Genomic DNA, 13,748 nt, shown 5'->3' on the forward strand with positions numbered 1-13,748 from the left:
ACTTGGTTGTGTCACCAGCCAGAGGAAACTGGAGACTGAGGGTTAAAGGCATCTCCTGACTTTCAGGAGGGGAAAATGTGAAGTTCTGCATCTAGACAGGAATGGCAATGGGTCCCAGGTCATGCTGGGGGCTGAGAGGCTGAGTAGGAACTTTGCAGTGCAGGACCCTGTGGTGCTGGTTGAGGACAAAGGGACCACAAGGTCTCTATCAAGCCTCACTTCAAAAGCTGCCACCAGTGTTCAAGATAGGTTTCAGAAAATGGTTGGAAGAAGTCCGTAGGCTCAGTGAAGCAAGTCCAGTTCAGGGCCAGAATACTTCTAAAGGGACTGGAAGATCTTTCATGGAGGAGAGGCTGAGAAGCTGAGACTCCCAGAAAACAAGGATGGATGGGGGTGTTTTCAGTGTGTACAAATTCCTGCTGGCATGGAAAGATGTGAGGGATCCTGGCTGTTCTCAGCAGTGCCCATGTCCAGAACAGCAGCACAAGGGCAAAGGGGAAATGAGATGGAATTCTTTGGGCAGCAAAAGAATTTTTCAAACTGAAGGTGGTCACAGTGGGGAAGAGGTGGTGGAGTCTCTGTGCTGGGTGATCCAAATCTGCACTGTCCATGGTGCTGGGAATCCTCCTCTTGCTGACTCTGCTTGAGCAGGGGAATTGAAGCACTTGCACTCCAGAGTTTGTGCCCTAAGTGGATGTGGAAAGGTTTGAGATTCCTACTTGGAAGAGACTTTGTCAAGTGTGTGCTGGCCTGGAGAGATTTAACCAGACCCATTGATGAACTGGACAGCATTGATGTCTCAAAGCCTTTGGTATAGAAAGTGATGGCTTTGTGTCCTGTTTTGAAAGGTCCCCCATCAACCAATTTTCTCGTCCATGTCTTGTTGTTCCTGGTAGGGATATATGTCCTAACAAATGCGTTGTGCCATGTTCCGTCTACTCCCATGGCCCATTCATTTCTGGTGCTGTGCTGGGTAAGTCTTGGGGTCTCTAGCTGATCAGAGTCACCCCGAGAAACATTAAAAAGTGTCTTTTAGCAGCCTGGCACTCAGAGGAGTCAGAGCTCTTTAGTTCTCGGTCTTAAGGTTCTTTTTTGTATCTTATCTATAAAATATTTTCTCCTATCCAGCTGAGGTCCACTCAGCAAGACAGTCCAAGGCACTTTGCCTCCCCCTGGGTGGTGTTATCTTTTTATACTAAAAACTATGTGTACAATATTTACAATTACTTTCTAATACCTATCATCCATGCTAGACAGTAAGCTTCAACTCTAAACCAATCTACAAGTGCCAACATTACAGCAAAAAATGGAGGCCAAGAAGAAGAAGGAGAAAGGCTGAACACACCCCGATTCTTCCATCTTGCCTCCTGAACCCCCATTTTAAAAATCCCAAAAATCTATTTTTCCACCCTGTGATAAATTCACTATTCTTCTACTTAAAATTTCGTGGCTTGCAATTCTTCATACAAGGTTGGTAATTGTTTTTTCCAAGGGCTAAATCAAAGGCACAGGGGTCTTGGGCTCTGTGCCAAGGTCTCTGAGCCCCCTGACAGGGTATCAAGTCCTCCAGGGCAGCCAGAGGAATTTCCTGGGTCGCACAGGTAATCATGTGAGGCAGATTTCAAAAAGGAGAGGAGCCTTTGATGTAAGGCTTTGATGCAGCAGAAATTTATTGAGGCGAAAGAATGGTGAGGGAAGTTAAAGAAATTGAGGAGAGCTGGTCTGATGTGCAAGGCTGGCTCCCACCAGCCAAGGTGCTTTGCTTGCAGGAGCTGTTGGCAGAGGGCAGAGCTGGGAGTGTCAGGGGTGGTACTGAGGGCCCTTAGCAGATGGAGCCATAGCCCCTTCTGCCATAGCAGCCCAGGCCTCCCAGGCCGTAGCCAAGGCCAAAGCCAAATCCACCAGAGATGGGCTGTCCCTGGGCATTGAGCTCAGTGCCCAGAGCAGCGGAGGAGGTGGATCCGACGGCGGTGTTCTGGGGGAAGGAGGTCATGATGGGTCCTGGCAGGGTGACCAGCACAGGGGAAGGGTTGATGATGACGCGGGAATCCTGGCATTGCAGGGCACAGGGCTCGTTGCAGCTGTTGGCCAGCGGGGTGGGTCCGCAGGGACTGCAGCGGTTGTAGCAGGCCATGGGTGTGGTGTGGAGGGTGCCTGGAAGAGAGAGGGGTGAGGCAGGACAAGGGTGTGTGGGTTTGAGGGGCAGTGATGCAGGAGGTTGAGGGAATGTGGAGGCTGTGGTGTGTCTGTGGGGAGGCGTGAGGGCTGCAGAGTCTGGGGCTGAGCCTGCTGGATGAGAGGGGCCATGGGGGCTGGAAGGTATGGGGCTGGAGGCTTACCTGGTTTTCAGTAGGAGCAGGAGGAGAAGGTGTGAGAAGTGTGTGAGGGAGAGAGGCTCTGGGCCGGCTTTTATGCTGGTCCTGGATGGGTGGGGTAATCCTGCCCTCGACCCCGAGGCATTTTGGAGCCTGCAGGTCATGGCTGGTCCCCCCTGCTGAGTCATGATGTGGGTAGTGTTTTCCTTCCCAGAACTCTACAATGTCATGTCCTACTCTTTAGTCCATGACTATGTGTCCTTGGCAGCATCTTTAATGTGTGAGTATAAGAGACCGAAGTTTGCTGCTGCTGGTGTTTTTCAGGAAAGGCTGAACTCATAACCAGAGCTTTGGACACTGCTGTGTCATCAGTGAGGTCGCTTTGTGTTTGCTGTGCTTTATTTATGTCTTATTTAGAGGTGCATAATGGACCCCACAGCCACATCAGCCTGGTATCGGCTTTGCGGCTCTTTTGGGAGGGTGGAGTCTCCCCTTCTATTACGTTCTCTCCCACCCCACCATGTTTCCACCTTTCTAAACCTGTCCATATCCCATGATTTATCCACTGGAATGGGGCAGGCTATTCCATTTTGTTGTTTAGGGAAGCCTCCCATGCTCCCCAAAGTTTTGTGTTGATTCATCCTAGCTGGTGAAAGATAAAGAGAACAAGGCATATAAGGAGCTGTTGAAGGAACTGGACATGTTGAGTTTTCAGAAAAAGAAAGTAACCTCATTACTCTCTAGAGGCCCCTGAATGGAAATCTTAACATCAGTTTTGCCTCTTGCAGCTGTGCAAGTGATGGGGAGGTGGGCAGTGTTTTCCTTCCAGCAGCTGTACAACTCCAAGTCCTGCCCTTGAGTCTGAGTCCATTTGACCTAGGCAGCAGCTTATAAGTGAAAATTTATATTTGGGAAGATTTGCTTAGAAGGTGTGTGTGTCAGGGAAACCAGAATATCCAAGAATATCAAGGAATTATATGGGTGTGATCAGTGAGGTCATTTTGTAGCACCTGTGGTGTTCAGTTTGTGGGTGTGTTGTGAAGGGGAGCCCTCTTCACCCTGCCAGGCTGCTCTGGGCTTTGCAGCTGTGCTGGGCATCAGCACCTGCCCCTTGCCTAGCATTTACTCCCTCTGACTTTGCTACTGTCTTTCCAGCGACCTTATTCCTGCAGACAAGGATGGGACAACTTTGTAATTCTGTAAAGCACTGCCAAGAGCCGATCAGACAAGATGATGATGAGGAGAAGTGAGCAATAATTTAGGGGGGTAAAATCAAAAATGAGTGACCTCTGTGTTAGCTTCAGAGAAGGCCAGCTAACTGGAGATTATGAGAGAGACATGGCTGGTGTTACCCTCCATCTTCCACCTAGAGTTTTTTCTGTGTCTCTTATGGCATCATCCCAGACTATCCCACAATGGATAGGTTCTGTAAATGGTCACTGGCTTGGACTGCTAGATTTTTATCATATATAACATTCTGGGCAACATCTGAAGTCCAGGGGAGGTCAAGTCTCAAGGGAAATAGGTCAAAATTGTTTCAATGGAGCTAACACTGTTCAACATCCTCAACAATTTGTTGGGTGGTGTAGGAATTTCTGTGCTCCCCAGCAGAAGAACCCCATGGACTTCCTGGAACAAAACCAGTACAAGGCCACCAAGATAACCTAAAGTCTCTTTGACAGAGGATTGAGATACCTGGGGCTGCCAGGAGACAAGGATGGACAGGGGAGGTTCATCAGTGTATGCAAATCCCTGATGGCAGGGAATGAAGTCGAGGGAGCCTGCCTGATCTCAGCAGGGCCTTGCCCTGGAGAAAAAGAGTGCAAGGGCAGAAATGAAAACAGATTGGATTTCCTTAGCAAAGAAATAACTTTTCATTGTGAGGGCAGTCAGAGAGGGGAAGAGGTGGTGCAGTCTCTGTCCTCAGCAACCCAAACCTGACCTGTCCATGGTTCTGGAAATGCTGCTCTTGCTTGGGCAGGAGCGTTCCCCAGGGTTCCTGCCCAAGTAGGTGCTGTTGTTTTAGTGTATTCAGTGATGGTTTGAGAACCTGGCTAGGAAGATAATTTCTTAAGAATGTACCAGCATGGAGCGCATTTTCCAGAGCTGTGCACAGGGGATAATTGATGTGTCAAAGCCTTTGGTGTTATCAGGTGATTGGGTTGTGTCTCATGTTCTAGAAGTTCATCCCCCTCCTCCCTTACATTCCTTGCTAGTCTTGTTTGGTAAAGGTCGTGACATTCTTGCTAAGAAAAATGTTTTGCCCCTTTTCCATATACACCAATGGCCTGTTCACTGATGGCATTGTGTTGAGTAAGGATGTGAGACCACTGGGATTCAAACACAAAAGGAGGCATCTCAGGTTTTGATGCAACAGAACTTTATTGAGGGAATACAAATCAAAGAGAAAGGAGAAAGGGATTGAAAGGAATGGGTTGGCACAGTAGGTAAGGCAAACACCAGCTGAGGTGCTTTGCTTGCAGGAGCTGTTGCCAAAGGCCAGAGCTGGAGGTGTCAGGGGTGGTGCTGAGGGCCTTTAGCAGATGTAGCCGCCCCTTCTGCCATAGCAGCCCAGGCCTCCCAGGCCGTAGCCAAGGCCAAAGCCAAATCCGCCAGAGATGGGCTGTCCCTGGGCATTGAGCTCAGTGCCCAGAGCAGCGGAGGAGGTGGATCCGACGGCGGTGTTCTGGGGGAAGGAGGTCATGATGGGTCCTGGCAGGGTGACCAGCACAGGGGAAGGGTTGATGATGACGCGGGAATCCTGGCATTGCAGGGCACAGGGCTCGTTGCAGCTGTTGGCCAGCGGGGTGGGTCCGCAGGGACTGCAGCGGTTGTAGCAGGCCATGGGTGTGGTGTGGAGGGTGCCTGGAAAGAGAGAGGCGGGTGAGGCAGGGCAGGGGTGGGGGAGTGCACGATGTGGTTTGTCTGCAGGGGAAAGGAGGCAAGAGAGTGTGGAGGCCATTGTGGGTCTGTGGGGAGGTGTGAGGGCCACTGAGGCTGGAGTTAAGCTTGCTGGAAGAGCAAGGCCATGAGGAAAGAGCAGGCGGGTCTGGGGCTTGAGGCTCACCTGGTTGTAGACACCGGAGCAGAAGGCTTGAGGAGAAGTGTGTGAGGGAGAGAGACTCTGGGCCGGCTTTTATGCTTGTCCAGGAGGGGCGGGCCAGTCTTGTCCCATGGCCTTAGGGCAATTTTGCAGGCAGCACCTCTTTGCTGACCCAGCCTGGTGTGTCATGAGGTGGGGAGTGTTTTCTTTCCCCCAGCTCTGCTTTGTCATGTCCCACTCATGAGTTCCTGTTCATCTGATCTTGGCAGCAACTTCAAAGTGACAGTTTTTATTTTGGCCTGATTTTGTTTCAACTGTGTGTCCAAGAATGAAGAATAGATGGCAATAACTTAAAGGTGTCATCAGAGTCCCCACCCTATTGCTCTTGTGTGGCTCGGTTAGTGGGTGTGTTGTGCAAAGGGACCCCATTCCATTACAGCCCTGTCAGGATGGTCTGGTCTTCGCAGCTGTGCCATGAGTGAGGAGCTGACCTTTACATCATGGTCATTCTTCCTCATGTCGCCACCAGGTCACCAGACCTGTCTTTTCGACTTGCCTTTCTCCTTGGTTCTGCTCCGGCTTTGCCACTCTGGCGTTACAATGGTTCTTCTGTGGTGGGATACATCCTGGGAACAGCTGCTGAGCGATCTGGAGAACAAGATTTTGTGTAGTGCTTTCAGGAACTGCAGAGTTTTAGATGCAGACAAGGCAGCCAAAGGAGAAATCATTTCCCCTTCTTCAGCTGTCTGAAAGGAGTTTTTTTGTTAAGACTATTATTGCTCTCTCCTCCCTTTTAGCAAGTGATGGGTCAAGCGGAAATGGCCTCAAGTTACTAAATCTTGAGTTGACATGGTCATGGGCAGCCTTGTTGAGCTGTCCTTCCTTGAGGAGGTTGGGTTGAACTCCACGATCTCCTACGCAAATAGAGAGTGATGGGACAGGGGGAAATGTCTTCCCACTGCCAGATGGGATATTGTGAAGAAATTATTCTCTATCTGAGTGATGAGGGCCTGGCACAAGTCACCAGAGAAGCTGTGACTCCCTCAACCCTGGTAATGATCAAGGCCAGTTTGGTCAGGACTTTGAGCAACCTGGGATAGTGGAAGATGCCTTTGTCCACTGCAGGGGTTTGGACAAAAGAATCTTCAAGGTCCTTTCCAAGCCAAACCATTCTACAATGAGTCTTTGGTCAACTCCAAGAGGTTCCTCCACCACCAATGGCTCCCTTTGCTTTGATTCTGCCTCTTGGGATGGGCTCAGCATCCTACTGAAGGAGAAAATTCTTTACCAGGAAGCAAAATTCAATCCCTCCTAATCCAGTGAGCATGGTCAGTGACAGACTTGAACTGATCCACCTAAGGGCTCTGAGGGAGCTAGTGAAAGTGCTCCCAAGCCCCTTTCTATCTTCTGCCAGCACTCCTGGCAGCTGGGGAGGTCCCAGTTGATGTAGGCTTGAAAATGGGGCTCTTCCCTAGAAGAAGGGCCAGAAGAAAGGTCCGGGCAACTCCAGGCCTGTCAGCCTGAGCCCAATGCTGCTGAAGCTGCTGGAGCAGATAATCTTGAGAATATTTAAAGGACCCTGCAGGACCACCAGGTGATCAGGCCCAGCCAGCCTGTCTTTAGGAAAATCAGGTCCTGCTTGGCCAACCTCATCACCTGAGGTGTCAATGTGACCTCCTTAGTAAGTGAGGAAAAGGCTGTGGATGATTTTTACTTGGAATTTACTAAAGACTTAAATCTCCAGGCTTGGGAAGGAGTGACGAGGAAGGTGCCTGTGGGAAAAGGATCTAGGGGTGCTGGTTGACAGTAGCTGAACATGATCCAATGTGTTCCCAGGTGGCCACAAAAGCCAGTGGCATCCTGGCTTGTATCACCTGTAGTGGGGCCAGCAGGACCACTGCAGTGACTGTCCCACTGTATTGGGTACTGGTGAGGCCACTCCCTGAATCTGAGTTCTGTTTTAGGCCCCTCAGAGCAAGAAAGACATTGAGGTGCTTGAGGATGTCCAAAGAAGAACAAGAATGTTGGTGAAGAATCAACAGAGCCATTTCTGTGAGGGGCAGCTGAGAAAAGGCTGGTTGATTTGTCTGGGGATCAGGTTGGTTTGAACTAATGGATTTCCCCGTGTTGCTTGTGCACTCCTGGATTCCAGTGCTGGAATGTTCAGAGAGTCCTGGTGGAGAAGAGTTGGATAAATCTGTGCTGCCATCGGGAGGTTGTGCTGGGGATATGGGCACAAGTGCATCAGTGTGTCCAAGGTTTTGGGAAAAGGAAGAGTCTGTGCTGCATTCTGGAAGCCCAGTGGCTGGTTGACAGACATCCCAGGAGAGGTCTTGTGGCCCCTTTTCTGCACACACTGATGGGCTGTTGACCCTTGACTTGGAGCATGGGAAGTTGCAAGAGCCATGGCAGAACAAAGGAGGAGGAGACGTGAGGCTATATTCCAGGAAAACTTTATTGAAGCAAAAGAATTACAAGGCAGGAGAAAGAAGTGAGAAAGGAGGTGCAAGCTGCAAGCAGGGCAACAATCAGCTGAAGTGCTTTGCTTGCAGGAGCTGTTGGCAGAGGGCAGAGCTGGTGGTGTCAGGGGTGGTGCTGAGGGCCCTTAGCAGATGGAGCCATAGCCCCGTCTGCCATAGCAGCCCAGGCCTCCCAGGCCATAGCCAAGGCCAAAGCCAAATCCGCCCGAGATGGGCTGTCCCTGGGCATTGAGCTCAGTGCCCAAAGCAGCGGAGGAGGTGGATCCGACAGCGGTGTTCTGGGGGAAGGAGGTCATGATGGGTCCTGGCAGGGTGACCAGCACAGGGGAAGGGTTGATGATGACACGGGAATCCTGGCATTGCAGGGCACAGGGCTCGTTGCAGCTGTTGGCCAACGGGGTGGGTCCGCAGGGACTGCAGCGGTTGTAGCAGGCCATGGGTGTGGTGTGGAGGGTGCCTGGAAGAGAGAGAGGGTGTGAGGCAGGGCAGGGGTGTGGTGGCATGTGAGGGGCAGAGATGCCGGAGAGTGAGGGAGTGTGGAGGGTGCTGTGGGGAGGTGTGAGGCCTGCTGAGGCTGGGGCTGAGCATGCTGGAAGAGAGGGACAAGGAGGGCAGAAGTGTTCACGGGCTTGAGACTCACCTGGTTGTTTGCAGGAGCAGAAGGCTTGAGGAGAAGTGTGTGAGGGAGAGAGGTGCTGGGCCGGCTTTTATGCTGGTTCTGAAAGGGTGGGACAGCCTTGTCCCATGGCCTTAGGGCATTTTTGAGGCAGCAGCTCTTGCCTGGCCCAGCCTGGTGAGTCATGAGGTGAGGAGTGGTTTCCTTTATGCAATTCTGCAAGTCCATGTCCTGCTCTTGAGGCAGTGTCCATCTGACCTTGGCGGCAGCTTTAGAGTAAGAGCTGGTGTTTGGGAGGATATTATTGTTCAGCATGTGTCAGGGACAGCTGAATAAACAACCATAGCCCAGAAAAGGTGTGATGTCATCATTGAGGTAATTTTGTGGGACTTATGTGCTGTGGTTTATTGTGAAGACTGGACTCATCCCTTTGTGTCTTGAATGTGATCAAGAGAGAGAAACTGGAATACCAGGTCCTGGTCTGGATGGATTTGCTTCATTTTTAAGGTCCATTTGGTTTTCAGAAAATTACACGACAGCAAATTCTTTTATTTTAAGTGTATATTCTCACATCATTAAGAAATCAAAGAAACCCACCAGTCAACAGCGTCTGATCCTTTTTTTATCATGGCTGGTCTGTGTCTCCAGTTCTATTATTCTTTATTCAAGCTGTAAGGTTTCGTATCTTATATCCCTTAAGTCTTAATACTGTGTTCCTGTGGGCGAAACCCAGTAATAACTGTCTGATGGTCAGCTCCTCTTTTCCTCTTTGTCATGGTATGGGCATTTCTTGATTAAATTCTGTGACTCCATGTCATTCTCTTGAGGCCTTGTCCATCTAACCTTGTGTGGAAGTCCATCTGGAAATCCTTCAGTTTTTGCCTCACAATTGTCATGAGAAAAGGACCACTGAAGGGTTAAAAACTGTTGAGCCAGTTGGGAAAGAAAGTCTCATGCGTATTTAGTGTGTTTACAGATGGTGTCTGCAGAACATGCCATGTACTCGAAGGGGCATGCTGCCCTTTTCTGAGCAATGGAACTGGACTTTCTTCCAAACTTCAGGCCTGGCTGGACTGAGCTCTGGGGTGGCTTCTCCCCCCCCCCCCAAGAGAAGACCCCTCTTGCCTGCCTTCAACCACCGTGACGGACATACAGAGATGCGAATCCCCTCATCAAAGAACCAAGACCCCCTCTGGCACCCTACTGGCACCCCCATGGCACCCCCCTGGCCACCTCCTTCCAGAGACTGGGACTGTACCCCCTCCCAACTCAGGGAAGGGAGAGAACCTGCCCAGAGTAAATGTACCTGGGAGCATTCAGCCATGAAAACAATGGACTTTTCCCCTCCATGGAAACCTAATTTTGGCCACCCTTCCCCCAACCAAGAACAGTATATCTGGGGTTCAGTTCAACTGCCTCTCTGAGAATCTCCCCAAGACATGTACCAGTGAGCATCGGCGGTGGGACCCCCAAGGCATCATGTCTTGGTAGCTACACCCCATTCCCAAACTTTCTTTCCTCCCTTCTTCCCTTGTCCTACCCTTCTCTTCCCCGGAACCTCTAACCTAACGCATATTTAGCTGTGGTTACCATCAATAAATTGCATCTTGTTGATTTGTTACTGCAAAACCCCTGTGCCTATGTTGGTTATTTTTGCACCCAAAAATCATTCGTCACCCGTTCATTTCGGGCCGACCTTCGCACCTTGACAGAAGCTTTTAAGCTCAAGTTGATATTTGAGAGGGTTTGCATGGAAGATGGTGTTGGGCTGGGCTCAATCAACAGCCAAAATTTAGGAGAGGTGTGGTGCCCTCAGTAAAATGACCCCTTGACACTCTTGTGCTGTGACTTGTGGGTTTGCTGTGATGAGGAGCCCCATTCCCTCCCAGCCCCATCAGGCTGCTCTGGGACGTGCTGAAGGTGTTGCCCTTTCTCTCAAATTCTATTGCTCCCCACCTTGATCCCACCTGGCTAAGCATGACACTAGACCTGACTTTTCCTCTTCACTCTACTCTGTAGCTGTCTTGGTGCCCCTCTTGCTTTTAGGCTTTTACCATCCAGGGCGATTTAGTTCCCAACTTGTGCTGAGTGCAAAGGGCTCAGACCACTTGTGGTTGTCAGAAAGAGGTGTGGGAAGTCAGCCAGGGTTATTGCAGGTGAGCATTTCATGATCTTTGACAACCAGGCAAGTCCAAGTTGTGTCAGGGCCCAGCGTGGTGGCCTGAGAAAGGTCTGAGGGACTGGACCTGGAGGCTTGTGGTCAGTGTCCAAAAGTCCAGATGGTAGCAAGTCCCCAGTGCTGTAGCCCAGGAGTTGGATCCACCGAGGCAACCCTGAAAATCTGGTGCTGAAGCTCAGCAAGGCCATCTGCCAAGAGCTGTTTGTTGGGAGGAGTCGTCCCAGGTAGGAAGGAATGTATGAGCATCAAAGGTAAGAATAGTTTCCTTCTGAGAAATCACCCTTGTGTTTCTGGGTGAAAAAAAAAGCGGAGCAGGAGGTGTCCCTGTATCATTGTGGGGAAAAGGGACCCCAAGTCTTCAGGTCCAGATTGGGAACAGTGTTGTGATGAAACGGGGGAAGTGACTCTTGGTGTCTCCTGAGCACTGGTGAGATCCCATGTGAGGTGTTCTCAGCAGTTCTGGGCTTCCCAAATGTAAATGAAGTAGATTTAGTGAATTGACACCAGTTCAGGGCCAAAAAGATTTTAAAGGGCCTGGAGAATCTTTCCCAGAGGAGAGAATGTGAGAGGTGGGACTCCCAGAGGACAAGGCTGGACATAGGGGTGTCATCAGTGTGCACAAATTCCTAATTGCTGAGGGTGAAGTCGAAGGAGCCTGGCTGCTCTCAGCAGTGCGCACAGGCAGGACAAGAGGGAAAGACACAAGTGAAAACAGATGGAATTCCCTGGGAAAGGCAGAAAACCTTTTTCAGTGTGAGGTTTGTCCCTGAGTAAAAGAGGTGGTCGAGTATCAGTTCTGGGAGAGCCAGCTCTGAACTGTCCAAGGTCCTGGAAATCCGGCTCTTGCTGGCTACGATCGAGCAGAAGAGAATGAAGCAATTGCTCTCCAAAGTCCCTGCCAAATTGGACGATGTTGTTCCTATTTTTGGGGGGAGGGTTAGGGAGTCCTGCTGGGAAGTGAGTTTATCAAATGTGTACTGGCCCGGAAAGACCTGAAGAGAGCCATAAGCAAGACAGATTTGTTGTGTCCAAGCCTTTGGTGTGGTAGGTGATGGGTTTGTGTCTCCCCTCAATCCATGGTTCCCATACCAGTCTTGATTGTTACTGGTGGTGATATATTTTCTAAGAAAGCTTGGGGACCTTTTTCCATTCAGTCCAATAGTCTGCTTATTCCTGGCACTGTGTTGGGTAATGCAGTGTGAGACCACTGGAATTCATAAAGATGAGTAAAGATGAGGAGACGCATCAGGCTTTGATGCAGGAAATCTTTACTAAGTCAAAAAACAAGACAAAACAAAAAAAAAAGAAACGACATCAGAAAGCATTTTAAAGGATCCAGCCTGAGGTAGAAGTAGGGCAACCATCAGCCGAGGTGCTTTGCTTGCAGGAGCTGTTGCCAGAGCACGGAGCTGGTGGTATCAGGGGTGGTGCTGAGGGCCCTTAGCAGATGGAGCCACCCCTTCTGCCATAGCAGCCCAGGCCTCCCAGCCCGTAGCCAAAGCCACCAAAGCCACCAAATCCCCCAGAGATGGGCTGTCCCTGCACACTGAGCTCAGTGCCCACGGCAGCAGACGAGGTGGATCCTACGGCGGTGTTCTGGGGGAAGGAGGTCATGATGGGTCCTGGCAGGGTGACCAGCACAGGGGAAGGGTTGATGATGACGTGGGAATCCTGGCATTGCAGGGCACAGGGCTCGTTGCAGCTGTTGGCCAGCGGGGTGGGTCCGCAGGGACGGCAGAGGCTGTTGCAGGCCATGGGTGTGGTGTGGAGGGTGCCTGGAAGAGAGAGGGGTGAGGAAGGGTAGAGGTGTGGGCAATGATGCAGGAGAGTGAGGGAGTGTAGAGGCTGTAGTGGGGCTGTGGGGAGGGATGAGGGCTGCAGTGGCTGGGGCTGACTGTAAGAGATGAGAGGGGTGAGAGGTGCAGGAGAAGGAGGATCAGGGGTTTGAGACTCACCTGGTTGTCGGCAGGAGCAGAAGGCTTGAGAAGAAGTGTGTGAGTGTGAGAGGCTCTGGGCAGGCTTTTATGCTGATCCTGGATGGGCAGGACAGCCTTGTCCCATGGCCTTGGGGCATTTGGATGACGGTAATTCTTGGCTGACCTAGCCTGCTGAGTCATGAGGTGCAGAGTGTTTTTGTTCCCACAACTCTGCAATTCCATGTCCAGCTCTCTGAGTCAGTGACCATCTGACATTGGCATCAGCTTTAAATCAGGAGTTGGTATTTGGGAGTATTTATTTATTAATATTTGTAAGAGAGGACTGAATAAGCAGCCTTAGCCCTGGAGAACTACAATGTCATCAGTGAAGTAATTTTGTGGCTTTTTTTGGCTGTGCTTTGTCGGTGCCTTGTGAAGACTGGGACTTTGTTCTGTGCCACTGGATGTCCATCAGTAATTGTGTGGCACCCAGGCGTGTTGAGGAAGCTGCTGATATCCTGGGGAGGTCCCTGTGTTATAGCTTTGAAAGGTCCCAGTGCCTGGGGGTGACTGAAGGATTAAAGAGAGTCTGTGACATTCTGTCTTGAATGCAATGAAGGGAGAACATCTGGAAAAGGAGAGGCTGTTCAGGCTGAACTTGTTCCAGTGTTATGGCCCCTTTGGAATCCTCAACTCTACACGATAACGTACTCTGTCATTTAAAGTGTATTCCTTGACCTCATCAAGAAACTCATTAAACAAACAAGAAACGGGTGCCCAAGCAGGTCTGTGACATCAGTTGTCTTATTCCACATTAAGGTCATATGGTTTCATAACTTGTATCCTTTAAAGTTTAACATTGTGTTCCTGTGAGCAAAACCCAATAATTACTAGCTATGGTCAGCAACATCATCTTTCTTTCCCTGTCATGGTGCAGGTGTTTGGTTTTGGAATTCTGTTATTCCATGTCCTTCTCTTGAGTCTGTGTCCATCTGACCTTGACTGCAGCTTTTAACTGTGATTATTAGAGGTTAAAAACTGCTGTTGATGGTGCATGTCAGGGTGGGGTGAAGACATTACCGAAGCTTGGGAGAGGTGGGGGTGGCATCACTGATGTCACCCTGTGATACTGCTGTGCTGTGGTTTTTGTGTGTGTTGTGAAGAGGGGCCCCATTCCCTGCCAGCCACGTCAGGCTGGT

This window comes from Zonotrichia albicollis, chromosome 1 (assembly GCF_047830755.1).
Source record: "Zonotrichia albicollis isolate bZonAlb1 chromosome 1, bZonAlb1.hap1, whole genome shotgun sequence".
NCBI lineage: Eukaryota > Metazoa > Chordata > Aves > Passeriformes > Passerellidae > Zonotrichia > Zonotrichia albicollis.